This window comes from Lissotriton vulgaris, chromosome 8 (genome assembly GCF_964263255.1).
Source record: "Lissotriton vulgaris chromosome 8, aLisVul1.2, whole genome shotgun sequence".
Lineage (NCBI taxonomy): Eukaryota > Metazoa > Chordata > Amphibia > Caudata > Salamandridae > Lissotriton > Lissotriton vulgaris.
Genome location: NC_141696.1, coordinates 906,257,643 through 906,279,735, shown reverse-complemented (window position 1 = coordinate 906,279,735; position 22,093 = coordinate 906,257,643).

The following is a 22,093-nucleotide window of genomic DNA, read 5'->3' as shown; positions in this document are numbered from 1 at the left end:
ACTGAAGTAGAATAACATTTTTATTCCATTACTTATCAAGACCGTCTCGTAAAGTAATAAACAAGAAAGCATATTAAAGTTACCCTTGATGCCTCATAAAATTAGAAAAGGTCATACTCTTGTACATGTATAACATTATTATTAAAACAATATAATATACATTTCATAGCAAACCACACACCCATGCGATGGAAAATATTCTATTAAAAAATCATCATAAGGAATCTCTCAATAATAATAATCACATCTCTGTACCTGGTTTGCACTTTCCAAAGCAATGCTATTTGTCTTAAAGTCAGTGCCTGGTGATACTTGAAAAAAGACAATCTAAAAATATATGTTTTTTGTGAAACGTAACTTGCAGCCCACAGTGCATCTTCTTTTTTCTTTCAGGCCATATTGTCTATTCACCTTTCAAATAGATTTTCCAGTAATTCTTAATTTTCATATCCCTCTGCACATATTTGAGCATACTCACTTTCAGACAGAAAACTATACTATAAAGATATACAATGTTCTTTCTAACACCGAATGCTATTGAGGAACTTCCATGAAAATATTCCTCCCAATATATAAGGGACAATTTATTTTCTGCATATGCCCAGCTAACCGCGTGAATAATGTAAAACTGCGTGCTCTGACCAAAACATCTATATGGCTTCATGCAGTTCTGAAATTAATGTTTGGATCATTAAATTGATTGGGAGCCGAAATAACGTTTTCAAGCAGCAGGTCTCCAGGTATTTCCACTTACATAAATCATGCAGAGTCAGAGCTCTGCTCCAAATAAAGCCGGACTTTTATTTTTTTCCCTAAAAGCCCTAATGATGTATAAGTATAGTCTCTGCATTTTATTTATCAAATCGTTTTAGGGCCAATACAGAATTTTTCAGTTTAGTTGGTAATTTCTTATATTAGGCATCCCATGACAGACTGGAAGAAAATATTAGTCTTAAATATCTATATGTTGTCACGTATTATAATGCAGTCTTCCAGTACCAGCGCAGAAACGTTCTTTTCTCTCTTTGAATATAAAAACTTTTATTTTTCTGTGTTGATATCTGATCTCTTCAAACCGCAATATTGTTCTAAAATGCTAAAGGGCCATATTTATGAAGGGGCTGTGTCTCTTTTGCACCACGCAACATGGCACAAAAGTGAAGTAACCCCTAAGGTGACATTTATCAAGCCACGCAAGGCCCACTTGCATGGCCTTGAGTAGCTTGATAACTTCTGAGTAATGCAACATAGTGCAAATCGTTGTGTTGCGTTATTCTGACCCAGGGACTCGTTCCATGGGTGGTGTGAGGGTGTTCCCATGCAAAACCATTCTGCTGCACATATAGAAATACGGACGTGCCTCAGGGGATTGTTTGTGTGCAGGAAGTTGCTCTTTCCTGAACAAAAATGATCATGCTTACCAAGCAGGCACCCTTGCACCATGGAGCGAGAGTGCCTTCTTTGGTGTTAGGCAGCACATTGTGCGTCAGCGCTGGAAAAAGGCAGGAATGTGCCGTACTGAGATAATAAGGCACATTCCTGCCCTTTCATTGTAATGCAGCTGACGTAAATAATTAATTTACTCTCTTAATTTCTATGCAGGTAAGTACTTAATCAATAATAACTCAGTCAGAAGGAAAGAAAACAGAGTCCGTGGTGTTAGAGTTTCTAAGGGTTTTATTCCTCATAAAGGAATCAGGATATCATGTTCTGACCACCACAGGGGTGTCAGAAGGGATAGATGAGCGCGCTGTCGTTTATTGACAATACATAGCTTATATACTTGATTTACATCATAATGTTCAATGTAAGAGGCGTAACAGCTGAGAGAAGACAAGATAACAGTATACACGTGGTACCAATACATCATCAAGAGGCGTAAACTAGGCGTGAACTAGAGGTGTGTGCTAGAAACGTCACTGATAGGTGACGCAAGTGGGTGGCACCAAGGGGTGGTGCTAACAGAATGTTGCAATGTCAGCAGAAATCGGAAGCTTGGATGCGCGCGCAGCTGCATGACGTGTGATTGACGGGGTGCAGGGGTCTTGACTTTTACACTGACGGAAAGAGACAGAAGTCTGGCATGTCAGATCAACTTGTACTTCTATCATATCTGATATCTGATGTTTAGGAACTATACTATCTGGGCGGAAAGGTCTCTAGGGTAGAAGCTATTCTATGCTAACTGTGAATGCGTGTATGAGCGCCTGAGTGTCTACATGTGAAGCGTGGGGGCACGGGGCCTCCATGGAAGCATGGCAACGGAGGCTATGAATTACTTGCATTTAAGACAGGTCGGCCCTTTTGGCTCTGCAGCTGGAGAGGATGTTTACAGGATCTAGTAGGCAGGAATGTATTCTCGGGGAGCGAAACAGATAACTCGAAGGTTATAGTCAGTCTTGGCAGAAAGCAGGCTTGAGCTGAGCGCGAGGGGCCGCGCTGAATGTAGGACAGAGTTCACGAGTACAGAGGTAGCCTGGGCAGAGCCAGGAGCCACAAAAGAGGTTCAGATGGCAGGAATTCAGGGCCTACTCTGACTAGAGCAGGAAAAAGTGAAAAGTGTACTATAAAAAGACGTTGGCATAGCATACTTAGGAACGGACTATATAATCCATTCATGGTGCATCTGAAAGAGGACAAGTTGACGGTGGACGCAAATGTATTTGCGTCTTCATAACTGGCACAGGAGGGAAGTTACATGTACTTTAATCTGGTACATGGAGTCGGTGGGGTACGCGCTAGGGAACACATCATGGCCAAAATTTAATTTTCCTCATTCCCTCCTTGTTCCCTACGGACCCTTCATGTAATGTCGATCCTCATGAATCGATCAGTCTGTTCTTGTAACATCATTTGTTCTTCTTTCTTTCGGTTACGTTTTGAGTGGAAACTGGAATGCTTAATACAAGAAGTGGCACATAGTCCACAAATCGCTGGCCCACACTGTAGGCACAGGCAGCAACTGAATACTAGGACTAGGCCAATGCCTAGGAAGGATAGGATCTTCCATCCCCAAGCTGTTAACGTTGTCCAGAACCAACCGGACCAAGTCCAGGTGCCTGGATTCTGATGTATCTGATTTGCAATTTTATGAAGACGGGTGATAGCTTGATATACAGATGGTGCATTCTGTGGAATGAAAACACAGCAGCTTGACCCGATGACCTTACATGCTCCACCTCTATCTGCCAAGATGACGTCAATTACAAGACGATTCTGAAGGACAACAACCCGCATAGCGGACTGCTCTTCTGTTAAGTTACCTAAGGCGGAGGTAGTTTCATTTACTACGGCTTCAAGTGTTCTAGTTAATCTACGTATTAATTTACTATTCTGGACAGGACCTAAAAAGAAAAAGAATCCTTTATTAAAATCAGTGTACTGTTCCCATGCCGTTTCTGTGTAGTCGACAAGGGGGGCATCTCTTCTGGGTCTATTCTTTACTAGATTGCTATTTCTATGGTAATCAGAAGGAGCTAGAAAAACGGGTGGCAGAAGGAATGCAATGTAACAGGTACCATCCCAATCTGGAGGTAGACGGATGTATGCGGTATGACCACACACAAAGTAAGAATGACTGATAGCTTTGAAAGATGACTTTCCATCATCACTGAATTCGACTACAGTAGTGCATTTACTATGACCTAAGTGTACTGAACCTTTCTTCTTGATACATAATTCACCAGTGACTGGCAGTACTGACATAATAGGTAGAACTGGTGCGGCTTCGGATTCGACAGTAAGAATCATAAGGCTAATTGTATAATTACCTAATCCATATACTTCATTTTCTAGATCAGTTCCTTTTCTAATGGGCAGTCCCTCCTTGTCCGGGTAACAGACGTCTAGTAGGACCAAGTTCAAGTTTCCCCAAACCCAACCCCCATCGAAAACAGCAATGTCGGGATCTAAAGAATTAATTATCTTAAACCATGCTCCGCAGGAGCCATTGTGAGTGAACGGATACGGAAAGAGAGGCAGGGCTCCCTTGTAATTCTGGTAGGGAGGGAGTCGGCCACATATCCAGCAATTTGTAGCATTGTTAGTTTGATGAGAATGGTGTAACATACTAATGAATGTATTGTTGCGCAGCGCAAGTCTGTAAGAAAGCTCATGAGGAGGTAACTCACTAAAAGTGTGTTCAGCAGAGACATTGTAAGCAGATTGTTCACGCTTGAAAATAGGATAGTATATAGGTAACAAGATGCTAGCAACAATTATTAATATACTTAGAATAAACATAATTATTAATGTCACTATGCAGTGACTACGAAGTGATTTGCAATATGTTCTTTTCTTTTCTTCTCTCTCTCTAACTCGATCTAGGGGATACATGTCAGAAACTATTTAACCGATTCACCTAGGGGAGGACTTAAACAATTAAACTGTCTGACTTGCTAGATCGTAACTTCATACGATATTGTTCTTGAGGAGTTTTTTCTCGTTTGGGTTCGGAAAAGTCTTTGGGATCACAGTCTTTGGTGGGGGTGGGTGTGTCTTGTTCCGGTTTCAGTCCTGGGAATGTTTTGATATGGCTTAGGTGGACCCACCCCTTTCTTCCTTCCAACTTGACTGCGGTCCTTGTCGTAAGTAGAACGGTCTTCGGAGATTTCCAGCGGGGCTCCAACGGACTTTTCCTGTCAAAGTTTCTGACTAAGACAACATCTCCGGGGCGGACGTCATGCTCCTTCACATCGGTGTTGTCAGGGAAGGCTGCGGCAACCTGTGAACGACATGATTGGAGTGCAGACATCAAGGAGGCAAGGTAATCTGTCAACATATTAGAATCAACATCGGTTATCTTTTTGGGAATGGGCGTCCCCCACATATTCGGTGGTCTGCCAAAGACCACTTCGTACGGAGATAGCCCTGATCTCGAATGGGCGACCATTCTCATATAGAATAGTGCCACCGGCAGGGCGACTATCCAGTCGACCCCTTTTTCCTGACATATTTTGGCAAGGCGAATCTTTAATGTCTGATTATGCCTTTCAACAAGGCCTGCGGCTTCTGGATGTCGGACACAATGGAACTTCCACTGGTAACCTAATAACAAGGAGACTTCTTTCATTAGGGCAGACGAGAATGGCTGACCGTTATCTGAGTACACGACACGAGGCAAGCCGTACCGTGGGAAAAATTCACGAACCAACTGTTTGGCAGTGGTCGGAGCAGTGTAATCTGGGACTGGGTATGCTTCGGTCCAGCGGGACAGAGCACAGACAACTACGAGAACATATTTAAATCCTCGACAACGGTCCATCTGGATATAATCCATCTGGAGGACTTCAAAAGGGTGATCGGGAGGATGAAATCCACCTTGCTCTACAGGGACGCTTTTACCTGGATTGAACTGACAACAGATCATGCAAGTACGCACTTTCTGTTTTGCGGCTGCTCGTAAGTGTTTATTGTACCAGAGATTTTGCAAACTGTCTAGCATGGCTTTCTCTCCCAGGTGGGCAGGACTATGTGCTGTATTTATCATGACTTGAACCATAGAGTCAGGGAGAAACCATGTAGATTTTCCCGTCATCCAACCTTGATCTGTCTGGATCCCTCCTAGTTCGGTCCATTTCTTTATTTCGTCTGCAGTAGCATGTGTCTGAATGTCAATAACATCTAGTGTGGGATCTCTGACTGTCATGCAGTTTGTCGGACCTGTTGTCTTTATCGTATCAGTTGTCTGAGTGTGAGTGAGTGCTGAATGTTTTGCAGTCTGATCTGCCAGGTCATTACCCTTGGAAACAGAATCTGTGGCTTTAGTATGTGCCTTACACTTCATGACTGAAATGGCTGAAGGCAGATGTATTGCTTCTAGCAGTTCTTGAATGAGAGGACCATGCTGTATCTTTGTACCATGAGAGGTCAGAAAACCTCGTTCTTGCCAGAGCATACCAAAGTCGTGTACGACTCCGAACGCATAACGGGAATCTGTGTATATGTTAACATTTCTGTTCTTCGCTAGAATACAGGCTCGGGTCAGAGCGATGAGCTCTGCCGCTTGAGCAGACAGTGTATCAATACGATGTGTTTCCTTAACTTCAGTTTCAGTGGTCACGGCATATGCGGCCACTAACTCTCCTGTACTTGTTCTCATGCATGAACCATCCACATAAAGTGTCAGGTCTGGATTTGTCAATGGAACATCTGTTAAGTCTCGTCTGGGCTTTGTTACTGCATTAATAATTTCTATACAATCATGTGGAGCTGGATCTGTCATAACTGTAGGTAACAATGTTGCTGGATTCAAGATACTGCAGCGTCTGATTTCTATGTGTGGCTGGAATAATGTCAATTCGTAACCTGTCAGTCGTGCTATAGTTAAGTGTTGAGTCTGGGTTCTGTTTAACAGAACCTCTACAGAGTGTGGAACTTGTACTGTTAACTGATGACCTAAAACAATTGAATCGCTTTGTCTAATTGCTAACGCTGTTGCTGCTACTGACTTTAAGCATGCAGGGAGTGCCTGTGCTACTGAATCCAATGTGCTTGAAAAATAAGCGCAAGGCTTATGTGAACCTGCTTGGTCTTGAGTGAGGACAGACAATGCTGTACCGTCACGTTCTGTAACAAAAAGTGTAAACGGTTTGCTGTAACATGGTGTCGCTAAAACTGGTGCTTGGCATAAAACTTTCTTTAATTCCTCAAAGGCTTGTGTGTGTTCCTGAGTCCAAGGGAGGACAGTCGAAGTCGCTGCCTCCTGTGTCGTTACGCGCTAGGGAACACATCATGGCCAAAATTTAATTTTCCTCACAGCACAGAGCAGAGCAGCAAAGTGACTTGTTACATTTTGATAAATATGTCCCACAGTGTTGTTGAAGACTCGCCAGACTGTAATCACGATAATTAAAGGCAACACTCTTTTCTAAGCATGAGCGGGAAATCCGTTACGCTCGCGGATTTTGCGGGTTTTTGGGAAATCCGCAATCCGCGAATTTTGCCGATTTCCCGCAAAATCCGCAAAAAAAAATCCACTAGATAAAACGAAGCAGGTGCTGCTTTATTTTATCTAAGTGCTTCCTGTGCAAGCTAACTTTGTAACTATTTTACAACGGCGCTGGCAGCTTGCTGGCGCCATTGTAAAATAGTTACAGCCTTACACAGGTCACTCAAGGGACCCCTGCGCCCTTCAGGGTGTTCGCATAGTAACACACACATGGTCACTCGAACTAGTTGATGCTCAAATTCAGTGACTCATTCATTAACCCAAAAACAATCATGAGCGTCTTCGAGGCTGGACAGGTGTGCCTCTTCCCAAATCTACTGTGGAAAATCAGCTGTGATGCTGGGTAGAGGCCTTTGCATCCTTGACTTTCATGAGCGCAATCCCCGTGCTGTTCCTGTGACCAGGAGCTTCTTTCTCTTCATATAATTGTGTTCGCACGGGTTTCTGCAAGTTCGCTCGCGTTTTGTACAATTTCGCAATTTGCGAAATTGTACAAAACCCTCGCGAACTTGCAGAAACCCGTGCGAACATAAAAAAAAAAATCCGCTCGGATTCGCGGATTTTGCGGATTTTGGCAATCCGCAAATTCGCAAATCCGCAAATTCGCGGATTGCCAATCCGCAAAATCCGCTCATGCCTACTCTTTTCCATGGACACCACATTTTTGGGAGAAAGCAGAGATTTTATCAAGAGTTGCTGGTGGAACAGCAAAATACAAGCACTGGGAAGTGGGTTGTGTTATTTCGGAAAATAAGTTGTCTCAATGCATTCCTTTAATGCAGTGGTCCAAAACTTGAAGAGACGTTGTTGTTTCCTTATAAATTCTAAACACAGCTTTCACTTTTGTGGTCCACATTTCACATCATGCTTCACAATGTTTTATGACATTAGACAGATAGAAAAGATTCCAAATGAAACTGTACAAAACTTCTAATGGAAGGCAGGCATCGTCACAAGAAGCCCAATAGCCTGTTGATACTATTTAAAATGAACGTTGTTGTGAAAGAGTTATAAGGCGCCATATAGACAGGACACTGACAATGAAACAGACTAGATGGTTTAGTTGCACAGCTAAACAAAGTAAATGTTTATGAAATGAAATAAGCAGTGTCACGTGGCACAAGAAATTAGTGTACTCTCACTTCAGACTACTTCCTATACAAAGTCAGTGGTCAGACAGGAACTTGTACGTGTCTTCGTGTCCAGGTTATCCACATGTTTTGCATTAGGAAAATAAGCTCCTGTGTCTTGTGTGATTAGTTATACAATATTCTTCGGGCAGATTTTCAATAACTGGCGCATCTCCAGGGATGCGCCAGTTATTGTGTACCGCAGCTCCGCCACCCATGGTGCGCCACATTTACAATGCGGCGCACAATGTGTGGAACATGAGCCCATATTACTATCGATGCCCAGGCCGCTGGCGCAAACCGCCTCTTAGTTCCCATGTTGAATAGTTACCAAATAAAGAGACGGGCGCTGGAAGCAGGAATCAAGAACAGAGTTTAATTCTCATGAGGAGAGCCAGTCATTTCGGACACGAAACACAGTGTCTTTCGGGAGGTGCTCTAACAAGTGAGCTGAGACTCTTGCTTTTATACCTTACAAAACATTTGGCATTACAGTCACAGCATTGTGAAACGAAGGAAAGATAACCCTATAATCCTCGTGTCAATCCTACCCCACATGTGTTCACAATAGGGACCCTTTGACCTGCTGATAAGAGGGGAGGGCAATCACGCAGCTGAGTGTTCCGTCAACTGTTCAGGATGTGTACGCCTGATCATAGCCCAGGGGGTGGGGTGGCTAGGATCAATAGTGGGTCCTTTGAAGAGGAGTGACTTCATACAATAAGGGCAGTAAATGGTATCTCCTGGCTTAGGCGATGGCCTCGCACACGTGTGGTCAGCCGGACTCGGGGGAAGGGGTCATCAAAGGAGTGGTATTCATGCTGTGTGGACAATCGAGCGCGGAGGGAAGGCTCGTCAACAGAGGGGTATTCATGGGAGGAAAGGAGGTGTTGGTCAGGCGCGGCCGTGATTCTCAAGGACAGGGCCTTGCAGAAGAAGAAGGTTTATGACTTGCCCATGTGAGGAGAAGGAGGGGGTCAGGGTGCGCGCAGGGTCAGAGTCGCACAGAGAGAGAGAGATCTTATGACCCGTACAAGAGAGAGCGGGGGCAGTCAGGCGCAGCTGGGGAGGGCTACGTCAGCTAAGGCGAAGGATGCCTCTTCAAGAAGGAATGGGGGGGGGGGTTTTGTGCGAGTCAAGTAGGAGAGTTGCCTTTCACAGTAGGGTCGCGCAGAGGGAGAGGGTTTCATGGTCTATGCATGAGAGAGGGTTTAAGATACGCGCAGGAGAGAAGCCGGGGATTCCAATGGGTGAAAGGCCATGGTGCCTGAAATAGCCGTACATACGCATATGGGTACGGGCTCTTACTGGCAGGGTGATACGGTCAATAATTTACAGTAGTCATGGCGCTCCTGGACGGACCAGATGGTCTACTTCCATTAAATGGCCCATGAGCGGGGAGCATATGTCCTCCATAAGGGTAGTCTCCTGGGCGGACCATGCGAGCTACCCCCCAAACAGTGGGGAGTGGGTAGGACTGACGAATTCACAAAGGGGCATAACCTACCCTTTACTGCATGCAAAGACTAGATAGAATATTTCTACTCCACGTTGTTTGCAGGCAGAAAATACCTCAAACGAAACAATTCCTGGAACAACAATGTCCAGGCAACCAACCAATCAGTGGGGAGAAAAACAGGCATGACGGATTACAACGGGGACAAACGTCTGCATTACCTGCCCTTCGCTATCCAGAAAGGAAGACAGAATATTTCTACTCGTCTCAGTTTGTAGACAGGGAAGATCTCAAAGAGCAACAATCGATTATTAATCGATTTCAAACAATCCAGTGGGGAGAAAAGTAGGCATGACGGATTACAACGGGGACAAAAGTCTGCATTACCTACCCTTCTCTATCTGCAAAGAGGGACGACGTTCCTATTCGCCGCTGTTTGCAAACAGAGAATGTCTCGTTCTCAAAAGAGAACCAATATGTCAAGTAGCATTCAAAGCTAAATGAACCAATACCAACAATATCAGTATACAAATACCGATTTCAATACAAACAATCAATCAATCAGGTGGATAGAACCACCCTACCAATCAGGCGTAAAAACACCCTACTTAATCTTACCCGGACCGGACCATACGGACAGTTCTTCATCTCCCTCCTCCAGCGCCCGATCGTTCTCTTACTCCATGTAGCATTCCTGTGGGATTCCAGTCAGGACAATAGGTCACTCAAGGGAGGTCCGTTCAGAATTGGTGAAGTTCTTTCGATCGGCAGCCGGGCGAGGGCCCTCTCAAGGCAGGCATACCCCGATCATTTAGATGTTCACTTCTTCGTCTGGATCTCTCTTACCGAACCTTATGTCACTGATGGACCCCGCGTTGGGACGCCAATTGTGGAACATGAGCCCATATTACTATCAATGCCCAGGCCGCTGGCGCAAACCGCCTCTTAGTTCCCATGTTGAATAGTTACCAAATAAAGAGACGGGCGCTGGAAGCAGGAATCAAGAACAGAGTTTAATTCTCATGAGGAGAGCCAGTCATTTCGGACACGAAACACAGTGTCTTTCGGGAGGTGCTCTAACAAGTGAGCTGAGACTCTTGCTTTTATACCTTACAAAACATTTGGCATTACAGTCACAGCATTGTGAAACGAAGGAAAGATAACCCTATAATCCTCGTGTCAATCCTACCCCACATGTGTTCACAATAGGGACCCTTTGACCTGCTGATAAGAGGGGAGGGCAATCACGCAGCTGAGTGTTCCGTCAACTGTTCAGGATGTGTACGCCTGATCATAGCCCAGGGGGTGTGGTGGCTAGGATCAATAGTGGGTCCTTTGAAGAGGAGTGACTTCATACAATAAGGGCAGTAAATGGTATCTCCTGGCTTAGGCGATGGCCTCGCACACGTGTGGTCAGCCGGACTCGGGGGAAGGGGTCATCAAAGGAGTGGTATTCATGCTGCGTGGACAATCGAGCGCGGAGGGAAGGCTCGTCAACAGAGGGGTATTCATGGGAGGAAAGGAGGTGTTGGTCAGGCGCGGCCGTGATTCTCAAGGACAGGGCCTTGCAGAAGAAGAAGGTTTATGACTTGCCCATGTGAGGAGAAGGAGGGGGTCAGGGTGCGCGCAGGGTCAGAGTCGCACAGAGAGAGAGAGAGAGATCTTATGACCCGTACAAGAGAGAGCGGGGGCAGTCAGGCGCAGCTGGGGAGGGCTACGTCAGCTAAGGCGAAGGATGCCTCTTCAAGAAGGAATGGGGGGGGGTTTTGTGCGAGTCAAGTAGGAGAGTTGCCTTTCACAGTAGGGTCGCGCAGAGGGAGAGGGTTTCATGGTCTATGCATGAGAGAGGGTTTAAGATACGCGCAGGAGAGAAGCCGGGGATTCCAATGGGTGAAAGGCCATGGTGCCTGAAATAGCCGTACATACGCATATGGGTACGGGCTCTTACTGGCAGGGTGATACGGTCAATAATTTACAGTAGTCATGGCGCTCACAGGGAGAGGAGTGGGAGAAGAAGGGGAATGAATGCTGTCTATGTACATCAATTTCTTCAACTTTCACAAATGGGGCAAAAACGGCACAGATGCGTGATGCATCTGTGCCGTAAAAGTGACGCATTGCTGGAGTTGCCTCGCAAGCGCGACACAGCTCCAGCAATGATCAGGGGGGGCCTATCTGTCCAATGCTGCGTCAAGCCTTACGCCTGCTTCAAGCAGGCGCAGGGTTTTGACGCAGCATTGGCCTAAAAGTGACTGAGTGAAATCTTGTAGATTTCACTCAGCCACTTTTAGGAGGCGTTCCTGCGCCGGAACGCCCCCCCCCCTGTGCCGTAACGCCTCCTTCTGGCGCAGGGCTTTGCAACGTGACGCATCTCTCAGATGCATCACGTTGAGAATACCCCGCACCATGGCGCATCTTTTGCGACGCCGCTGCGTCACAAAAGTGACGCAACGGCGGCGTAAAAGAGGCGCAAGGGGGTTGTAAATCTGCCCCTTCATTTTTATTTTTACCTGTAGTCAGTGGCAGTCAGTGCAGGTAAGCATGGCGAGGCAGGGGGATGAGGTAGGGGTGGGGGTATGGTTGTCAAGATACAATAGGTTGGTGAACATAAAATAAATAAATAAACCACTTACCTTGCGATCCCCGCACCACAACTGCCTGTAGTGCATCAAAATTAATTGAAATTCCAGTGGTTGGTTATGTCTTGCTGCACATAAGCAGCACGATCTTTGAGAAATTAAAGTGTCAGTCATGGATGAGGTCAGTATGGCGTTAAACCTCAAACTATAACACATTCACTTGAGGATGAATAAATTGCTAAGGAATGGACAGAATCGACTCTTTAGAGATTAACATGTATTAGTGTCCAATAAGTTGAAACAGTCCTGGAGGTTTTGGAAATGTTGCAAACCTACACATAAACACCTATACAGGTAATTGTACTGAAAATATGAGACATGCTGCCGGTATTGCCTTTTCTGAAATGCAGAAATAAATCAGAATAGGAAAGGTAACTGATCCATGGAAGGCATGGGTAGCTCGATTATTGACTTTGCTCTATGGAGAGGGGGTTATCCTTGTGTGTGAGATTCCCAAAGTTGCAGAAACAAAAGGGACATATTCACATTGTTCGAATAAAGTTTGTTACAGTTGTGTATATACTGAGAATGATACAGTTGTGCCACTGCTTTTGTGAATCTGTTTTGGCAGTTTTGTGGTGTAAGAATTTGACACAGTGGGTGTGTTTCTAGATCATGTGGTGCATATTTACAAGCCCCTATTGTCACTACAATGTCACTTCATGACGTTGTGATTTTACAAGGCAGTGTTAAGCCACTTAATGTGCCTGAACGCCGCCTTGTAAATAAGACCCCCTTTCACTCTACACTTAGCGGCCAATGAGTGTTGTGGTGGGCATTCCACCGCAGCACCCATTGTTTTTGATGCTGCCCCCTTTTTACAAGAGCAGTGTAAATAGGAGGCAGCGCCAAAATTAAGACCAGGAAAAACCTGGTCTTAAACAGGCAAAATGACGAGAACTGCTTTATTTCTCCTCGTTTTTGCTGTTTCCTTGTGCGCTGTCTAGGGCAGCACACATAGAAATAGCAGAACGCCAATGCTTGTTTATGTGAAAGAAGGTCCCCCTTCTTGCACATAAACAATCCTTTTTAATAAAAAATGCTGTTTTCAACCTCTATGTGTGCTGCATTAAGCAGCACACATAGAAGTTACAAAACGTCATTGGAAACACAGGGCTGCACCATATTTTAGGAAATATGGTGCAGCCCTGCATTTCAGAAGTGACAAATCGTGTTGTTAGCCTTCTTGGCTTAAGGACACGCTTCATCACTTGCTTGTAAATATGCCCCATAGCCACCAAACAATAAACCTAATAGATAAATTGGCTTGGTGTGCCAAGTTAAACCTCAAAATGGTGGAGTCAACAACTTCAACAAATAGTGCCTGTGAAATAGATGTACAAATTGACACAAAATGCCAAGATCCTGCCTGTGTAAAAATGGCCGGCAGAGTGAAGTAATGGGTATGCCACTGTAAAGCTATTCTGAAAAGAAATGTATATGTAGAGTATGGTCTGATGACTGGAGTAATGGCACGTGTGGTTGACTTTACAGAAATTTGACAAAATACCTGCCTTCCCGTATTTTGCAGTTTTCCATTTTTAATTTTCAAAGATATGTAGGTGCAGAGAGAGAAACAACCATCACTGTCTTGCTAAGCAGTCATTATTCCCTAGTTTTTGATGGCTGAACTTTGAAACTTGTCGAAGTAATAATAAACGTTTTCAGAAAAGGTTAAGATTATGGAAACTTTGGGGTCTATTATGATGGCGGGCGGAGGCACCACTGCGGTGTTGGTGGAAAATGCTTTTTTCCGCACACCAGCAGTGGACCTCACACCGCCATTTTAGTATGGCCAAACATAGCCCTTTTCCCATCCGCCGGGGTGCGAAGAGTATCGCCTTCAAAGTGCGCCAGCCATCGCTGCGGTGGGAGCCAAAGGAGACTCACCGCCATGCGGAATGACGACCAGATCACCGTACAAATCAGGATGCCCCAAACATCCAGTCACACCGCAGCGGAGAAACCTCCCAACCACAGACAGTGGAAGCACCACAGTGGAGTGCAAAACCAGAGTCCCGGTCCCTTTTTTACCCGGTCTGGACCGCAATGTACCAGCTATAAACGTCTTCCCGGTGCTGTACCTGATACATTATGAGCAACTCATGCACCATCATGGACGATGCCGCAGGCATGCAAACACACAATCCTGCACACAACACACAACTCCTGGGCTGATATGGTGTCCCTTGCCACACCAGAAACCCTGGTGGGGACAGGAACACATTCACAAGTGTAGCCACACATGTCCTTCTTGACACAAAAGCACTGCTCCTCATCCGGGTCACTCATCTACCGCACCAGGCATGGGCAGTGCCCAATGACCACAGGGCCACACCTCCACCCTCCACACACTATCCCCTCCCAACATGAAGGGACCTGCCATGTGTCCCTCCTGTGCTCCCGCATGCACAATTACTAGCCAGGTGAGCCCACACCCTGCACCGCACACCAAACAACTAGGGAGACAGCCACAGCAGGTGTGGCTGCAGAGGAACACACAGCACTGAAGCACAGGGCCAGGGCAACCCACACATCACAACAACACCAGGACAAGGAAACTGAGTCCAAGCACAAAATGAACACACACACACTGGCAATGAACAATCACCTAACTGGACACACAGCCTGCCAAGTCACACAGACATACCCCACATTGACACACAGCCACATACACAGACCACATGCCAGCAGTAATGGAGGACAACAAATAGGAAAGCCAAAATGAGGTGCAAACAAATGGAAGGGCAAAGAGCCAACCACCAAGCATGTGTAAATCACCCTCAGCTCATCAAATCACACATGACTGGCACAGTGAAAGAAGTCAAACCACAGTCACCTCAGTGCAACAACTCTGGGAGACAGCAAGGTAACCCATGTAGATGCACAGGGATGAAAGGAAGGGAATTAAGTAAAACTGAACAGCCACACATCTGCATCCAACCACTAGACAGGAGTATATCAGCAGTACAACACACATGGCCCATTGCATCACTCCATGACTGTCAGACACTAGTATGAGCCATCACACATCCGCCTTCCTCACACCTGCAGCACACAACACCAGTGTCAAACACACAGAATGGTGACAATAATGTCCAGTCAATACACTGACAAACTCCCTGCGGGGATCCACAAACATCACACACACACAGGGAAGCCAGAACCAATGTGTGCACAAAAACAACAGCCAAATACATAACTCAATAAAAACACACACAGAACCACAACAAGACCAGACATGACCTGTGCAGCAAAACTGTGGAAAGGCAATGGGAGCACAGACACAATAGGAGTACAAAACAACATCTGTCAGGAACAATGCACAGACAACATACCACAACACAGACAAGAAGTGCATCAACACAAAACAATCATGGACACAGACTGGGAGAAACGGGCCTACAATGACACACACATATACATACCTCACAAACCATCAAGTCAACATGGCGTCACATGCATGCACAAGAATGGCAAGAGACAGCTCAAATATGAGAGGAGGAAACACCAAGGATGCACCAAACACAATCACAGGAACTAGAAGTACATGTGACAGACACACAAGTAAGGCACAACACACTGGCAAAACACATCTGAATGAAACACACCAACAAAAGACACACACTGGCATGCAAATACAACACCACACACAGAGCACATGTAAACTGCAGGAGTAAACACAGCGCACACACTGCACACAGCCACATCAGACACACAACAGATGCACATTACAAGAAATCCCATAGCAAACATAGCAGCACATTAGGGGATGCACACCAGGCAAGGACAAGGCAACATACACTCACAGCACTGCATGTACAACAAGCAGTGTGTGTACAACATACATACCTGTTCCACACAGATATGAGTAACACAACATGAACACCCACAACAACAATCAAACAACACACAGACAACACAACACACAGGAAGTCTAGCAGTCTATCAGCAAACACACATACAGCAAACCCAACACCCAAAGATGCACACGTCTGTGACCCCAAAGTTGAGAACACAGGATCAGAGGAAACAAGCCATAGGCAATGTTGAAGTGGCATAGAGTGCATGTGTCACAGTAAACCATACCCACACAGATAATGTTTTATTTAGGAAGGACACTGACATGGCAGACAAATGGACTAACTTCTTTTTATTCACACATGACACAGATAGGCACCACAATTAGACAAAAGCAAGGCCAGTGTCCAGGGTAAATGCAGAGTATGTCCATGAGCAGCTGTACAGGCACGTGGAAAACAGCAAGGAACAACAAGGCCAGTGCCAGGGCAAAGTGCAGAATATGTCCATGAGAAGCCGCAAAGGCAAGTGGCAAACAGCAGGGAACAACAAGGCCAGTGGCCAGGGCAAAGTGCAGATGGAGGTACATGAGACCCTGTTCAGGCAAGTGTTAAACAGCAAGGAACAACAATGCTAATGGCCAGGGCAAAGTGCAGAGTATGTCCATGAGATCCTGCACATGGAAATGTTAAACAGCAAGGAACAACAAGGCCTGTGGCCAGGGCAAAGTGCAGATGAGGTACATGAGATCCTGCACAGGCACGTTTTAAACAGCAGGGAACGGCAAGGCCAGTGTCCAGGGCAAAGTGCAGAGTATGCTCATGAGAAGCTGCACAGGCAAGTGGCAAACAGCAGGGAACAAAAAGACCAGTGGCCAGTCCAGTGAGCAGAGTTGTTGCATGAGGTTCTGCACCGGGAATGTGTGTGACTGTACCCTGCCATGGTCAGCAACCGAGTGTGGTAACAATGGGCAGTACAGGCACCGCCGTGGGCAAGACAGGTGTGTGAGGGGCACTTCGACTTTGCTGTCGGTCTGACTGGGAGGTTGCTGTGTGTCAGGGATAGTCGGAGGACTGGACTGGGGAGAGAGAGTCCCAGCTGAGGCTGAGGCATGAGTGGCCTGGAAAGCTGGAGGGCTGCTTGGACCAGGTGGTGTAGTGGCACATGGAGGTGGTGTCATGCTGCTGTGATACACAGTGTGGGTGGGAGATTGTGGAGGGGTGCCTTTCCACTTTTTGGGGACTCTGAATGGCTTCCCTGTATTGGGATTAATGGAAAGTGATGTGGACGCAACAGGCACACTCACCACCAAAGCTGCATCAGGTGCAGATGGTGGCCCTACCTCTGGGGACATGCTGGATCCAGCAGGATGCTTGGCCTGGCCTTGCCTATGACCCTCCATCCCCTGTTTACCAGGTTTACGCCACAAAAGTGCACTCCTTTCCCTACTTCACAGGGCTTTGTATGGGAGTAGAAGTTGTGAGTGAATCTGCCTTGGAGCTCTTCTTATGTGTACTCTTAGCAGGCACCACCTTCTTAGTGGGCAGGGAAACTCAGCGAGATGCTTTTGGGACGGGAGAGTCCTGGGCTGGGGGGATGCCTCTGAGGCATGTTACCCTGAACCCTGCTTCTTTCCTTTGTAGCCCTTGGTGTTGCCTGATGAGCTTTTGTCTTTGTGCTCTGGGGTGACTTTAATTTTCTGTGGGGATGGTGTCTGTGCCCTGGACCTCCTGGGCTAATGCTGTTATGTGCTGCGTGCACTGCATCTAGCCCTAGAGGTCTGTGGTGTATGGTCACTATCGTCAGATGTGCCCACCAGCAGGTCGGTGGACAAAGGGACTGGAGCTGTACTCTGAGTTAGTGCCACTTGAAGGTCTGCCGTCACAGCAGAGGACAAAGACTGGGCAGTCCGATGTAGCCCACCCATGTCTGAATAAATGCCCTTCCTGAAAGCAACAACCTGTGCCACCTTTTTGTCGTGGTCTACAAAGGCATTGAGGAGAGCAGTCTGGCCCACACACAGCTGGTGCAAAAGGTCCACAGACTCAGCGCTGATAGCAGCAGGGGAACAGCGTTTACAACGCAACTTTTACAACGCAGTACCTTTACGACGCAACCATTACAACGCAAGTCATTACAACGACCTGCGCTGGGGGACGCTCTAGGATGGGGAATAGTTTTAATTTACTATCCAACACCTTCCCTACTATCCACAGGGACTGGAGTTGGAATAGTAAATTAAACTATTCACTATCCAACGCCCCCAACGCAAGTTGTTTTAACGACTTGCGTTGTAAAAGTTGCGTCGCAAAGGCATGCGTTATAAAAGCATGCGTTGTAATGACGTACATCCATAGCAGCAGGGGAAACAGGGGCAGCAGGGCCAGGAGTTAAGGACACTCTTCCCTTCTTACTGGTGCGATCATGGGCAGCACCATTGGATGTAGGTGGGAGGGTGGGCCCTGTATGCTGTGTGGTGGAAGAGGAGACAGAGTGCCCATTCCCTGTGCCCGCCAACATAGATGCATCACAGCTGGCGTCCGATAACATTGAGGTCTGCGTCTCTGGCTGTGATTCCTCAAGCAGACTCCGGTCCCCCTCCAAGGCGCTGGTCACATCTGTGTCCCTTTGCTCCTGTGCAGCAGTTGTGCTTGATGGCTCACCACTAGTGTCCGTCGCCTGTCCTTCCTTGCCCACAGGAGATGCTGCATGAGAGAGAGAGAGATATAGGGTCAATTCATTGGCATCAACAGAACATTCATATGCAAGCAAATCATCACTAAAGATGATGAAATTTCCCTGGTACACACCACCATGTGCAAAAACATTATGCAACCTCAATTTTTGCCCTGATCCTTTGCCTGTCAACAAGCTAACAGGGCTTGCCATGTGAGGCCCACAAAGCTCAACATCCTTTCTATGGCTGTGTCCAACCAGATATACAAATAGCAGTGAGCACACCTAGGGCCCTGAAGGGGGCAAAGATGTACCCCACCACATGTTGCCACTGCCATATCTGGGTGGAGTAGAAGGGGACAACACAGATACAGACAACAACATGACAGTCCACACTTGCCATGAGCTCATGCCATACACCATGTTGTACTGTGGGAAACGACTACTGTTGCACATTGGTGCCAGATGTTTAAACATCAACATACTGAGGTCAGGCAATGCCCACATTGATGTAAGCACACTCAGAATCTGCACACTGCCGTGCAATTACATGGGATTTCCCACACTGAACTAATGCTGACGAGACCTGAAGACCACGACTATCAATGCAATGTCAATGCCCATTTCTCAAAGGACATTAGGTACTACAGGTAGTGCAAATGCATGACAGGTGCACCCAACACAGAGGCCACTTACAAGACCCTGCATCATACTACCAACAACACATTGCCCAGCACTGGCACAGGATGTGAACACATGCAGACACACACAGCAAAAGTCACCCTGCCAAGAATACTCACCCCTAACTTGCTGCTGATGCTCCTTCATACATGCATCCAGCTTAGGCTGTGTCATGGCCAGGATTCAGGCGATTAGTGGTGTCATGCTCCACCGCGCCAACCTGCCAGCCCAAGGGAGCAGCCCCAGCGTCATCTCCGCCATGTTCTTGCTGAGCCGGCAGATGTCATCCCATGTCTTGTGACAGTGGGTGGGACATTGGTTGGAGACACTCAGAGCCCGCACCTTGCATGCAATGGCCCTCCACACAGCCTTACGCTGGTGTACTTTGAGCTGCAGCCATGGGAGACAAGAGGTGGAAAACATCAGTGACACAGTGTTATGTACCAAAATCTCTCTGTACGGTAGTGTAGTGGTGAGCTTCAGCAAGGCCTACCAGTGCAAGGGATTCGCCCTTCTCTGTACAGATTCCTCAGACCAATAGGAAAAAGTTGGCACAGAAACTGGAATAGAAAAGACAGAGTTTATTAAACCTCATGAGGTGGAACTACATTCACACAGCAACCTTCCGTAATGCATGAAGTAGCACACTGAATGGAAGGAGCTTGATCCTTTTATACCCACACAGGGGCTGAAATGAAGGCGATACAAGTACAGAATGCTGGTTGTAAGTACATATAAGGTCATACAGAAAGTGTACAAGCAACAAGTGGATGAGCTAAAAGTTAGCTAATTCGGGTGGACACATCCAGACAGTTTCAAATTGAGGACAGCTGAAGGCTCAACTGAACATGTACGAAGGAGAAGAGGCTAAATATATCTCGTCTCTAGGCAGATTTCAAGAGCAGTTAACAGGGAGGTAGGACAGAGCACATGGCGAGCACATGGCAAAAAAAATGGCTGCCAGAAATACAAAATGGATTCCGCAAAATGGACAAGATAGTCTCTAAATACAAGATGTCTTCTGCTAATGCTTAACCTAATTGCTGCTAAATTGCAACAGTTACATGATACAGACTCATCACAAATCCCCAGATATGTCTTTCATGGACAATAATGCGTCTCACATGGTACATCATCATGGGAGATGCACACATAAATGCATGCAGGTGTGAGGGGGGACACCATACCTGCCCATCTCATACACATGCAGGATGCCAGCACAGAGAGCCATAGGGAGTCTGCCCACATCTACTGTGCATTTTTCGGTAGAGCAAGACATACATTACATACCAACATGTGTTTGGGGCTAGCCTCACTGTGTCAAACACTGTGCAGCCCTCAATGTCCTTGCCCTGTGAATGACTCACTGTGTCATGCATGTCACTTTGAGGTACATTATCTCACAAAACCCACCCACTTCCCACAGGGCCTGTCATGTGCAATCTACAGGGCTCAGATGGCTCATTTATGAAGAGTAATGAGAAGAGACACATGTGACACTCTATATGTTCAGTGATGTGTCCTTGTCAATTTGGGCATTGACAGTGCAGGCCAGGTGGGCTCACACTGAGATGGACAACAGGGACCCACACAGCCATTCACACAAGCAAGCACTGTCCTGACTCCCGCATTACTAACTGGCTGCGTCACTGTATGGCTGACAAGACAATACATATGCCTCCAATCTTTATGTGCAGGCATGGTAACATGTGAAATAGGGTACATTAGCCTACCCCGATTGCGGTTCCCATTGACTGGAAGGGCATGGTCCATAGCGGTGACACACTGCAGGGGCCTGGCGGTCGCTACCGCTGTGGTGCTTCTTTCAAATGCATCCAATGACCGGCTCCACGGTGGTAGAGCATGCCTACCGCGATTTTCAAAATTGTATTAGTCTACCGCGATTTAGGTTGCCATTGGCTGTAAGGGCATGCTCAATGGCAGTGACACACCGCTGGTGCCAGGCAGTAGGTACCGCAATTTGTGTGCCATACATTCACATGAGTGACCACAATTTGAGTGGTGGAGCATGCCAACCGCCATTTGAACATGTCTATATGGCTATTACCACCGCACATGTGTTTTGGGGATTGGTGCTGACACACAGCTGGTGCCAGGTGGTAGCTACCATGATTTGTGTGTCATATATTCACATGAGTGACCGCGATTTGAGTGGCAGAGCATGCCAACCGCTATTTGGGCTTGTCTATATGGCTATCTCTACTGCACTTGTGTTTTGGGGATTGGTGGTAACACACTGCTGGTGCCAGGCGGTAGCTACCACAATTTGTGTGTCATACATTCACATAAGTCACCTCAATTTGAGTTGTGGAGCATGCCAACCACCATTTGGGCTTGTCTATATGGCTATCACTACCGCACTTGTGTTTTGGGGGTTGGTGGTGACACACCGCTGGCGCCAGGCGGTAGCTACCGTGATTTGTGTGCCATACATTCACATGGGTGATCAGGATTTGCGTGGCGGAGCACTCTGACAGCACCTATGTATACATCATGCTGTGTCAATGCCCACATGATTAATGTTACATCATTGTGCACACATTGCCTATGTAACATTTACCCCACTGCTAACTACACATGCCATGTTTGTGCATGTGATTTGGGACTTTGGCATGTGCTCCCTCATATGTTACTTGTGATATTGATGGGCATGTACACAGAACAGTGTTGTGATGGACTCTCCAATGGGTACACATGTCAATGTATGAAAGTGTTTGGAAAATCTGACTGCTGTACGTCT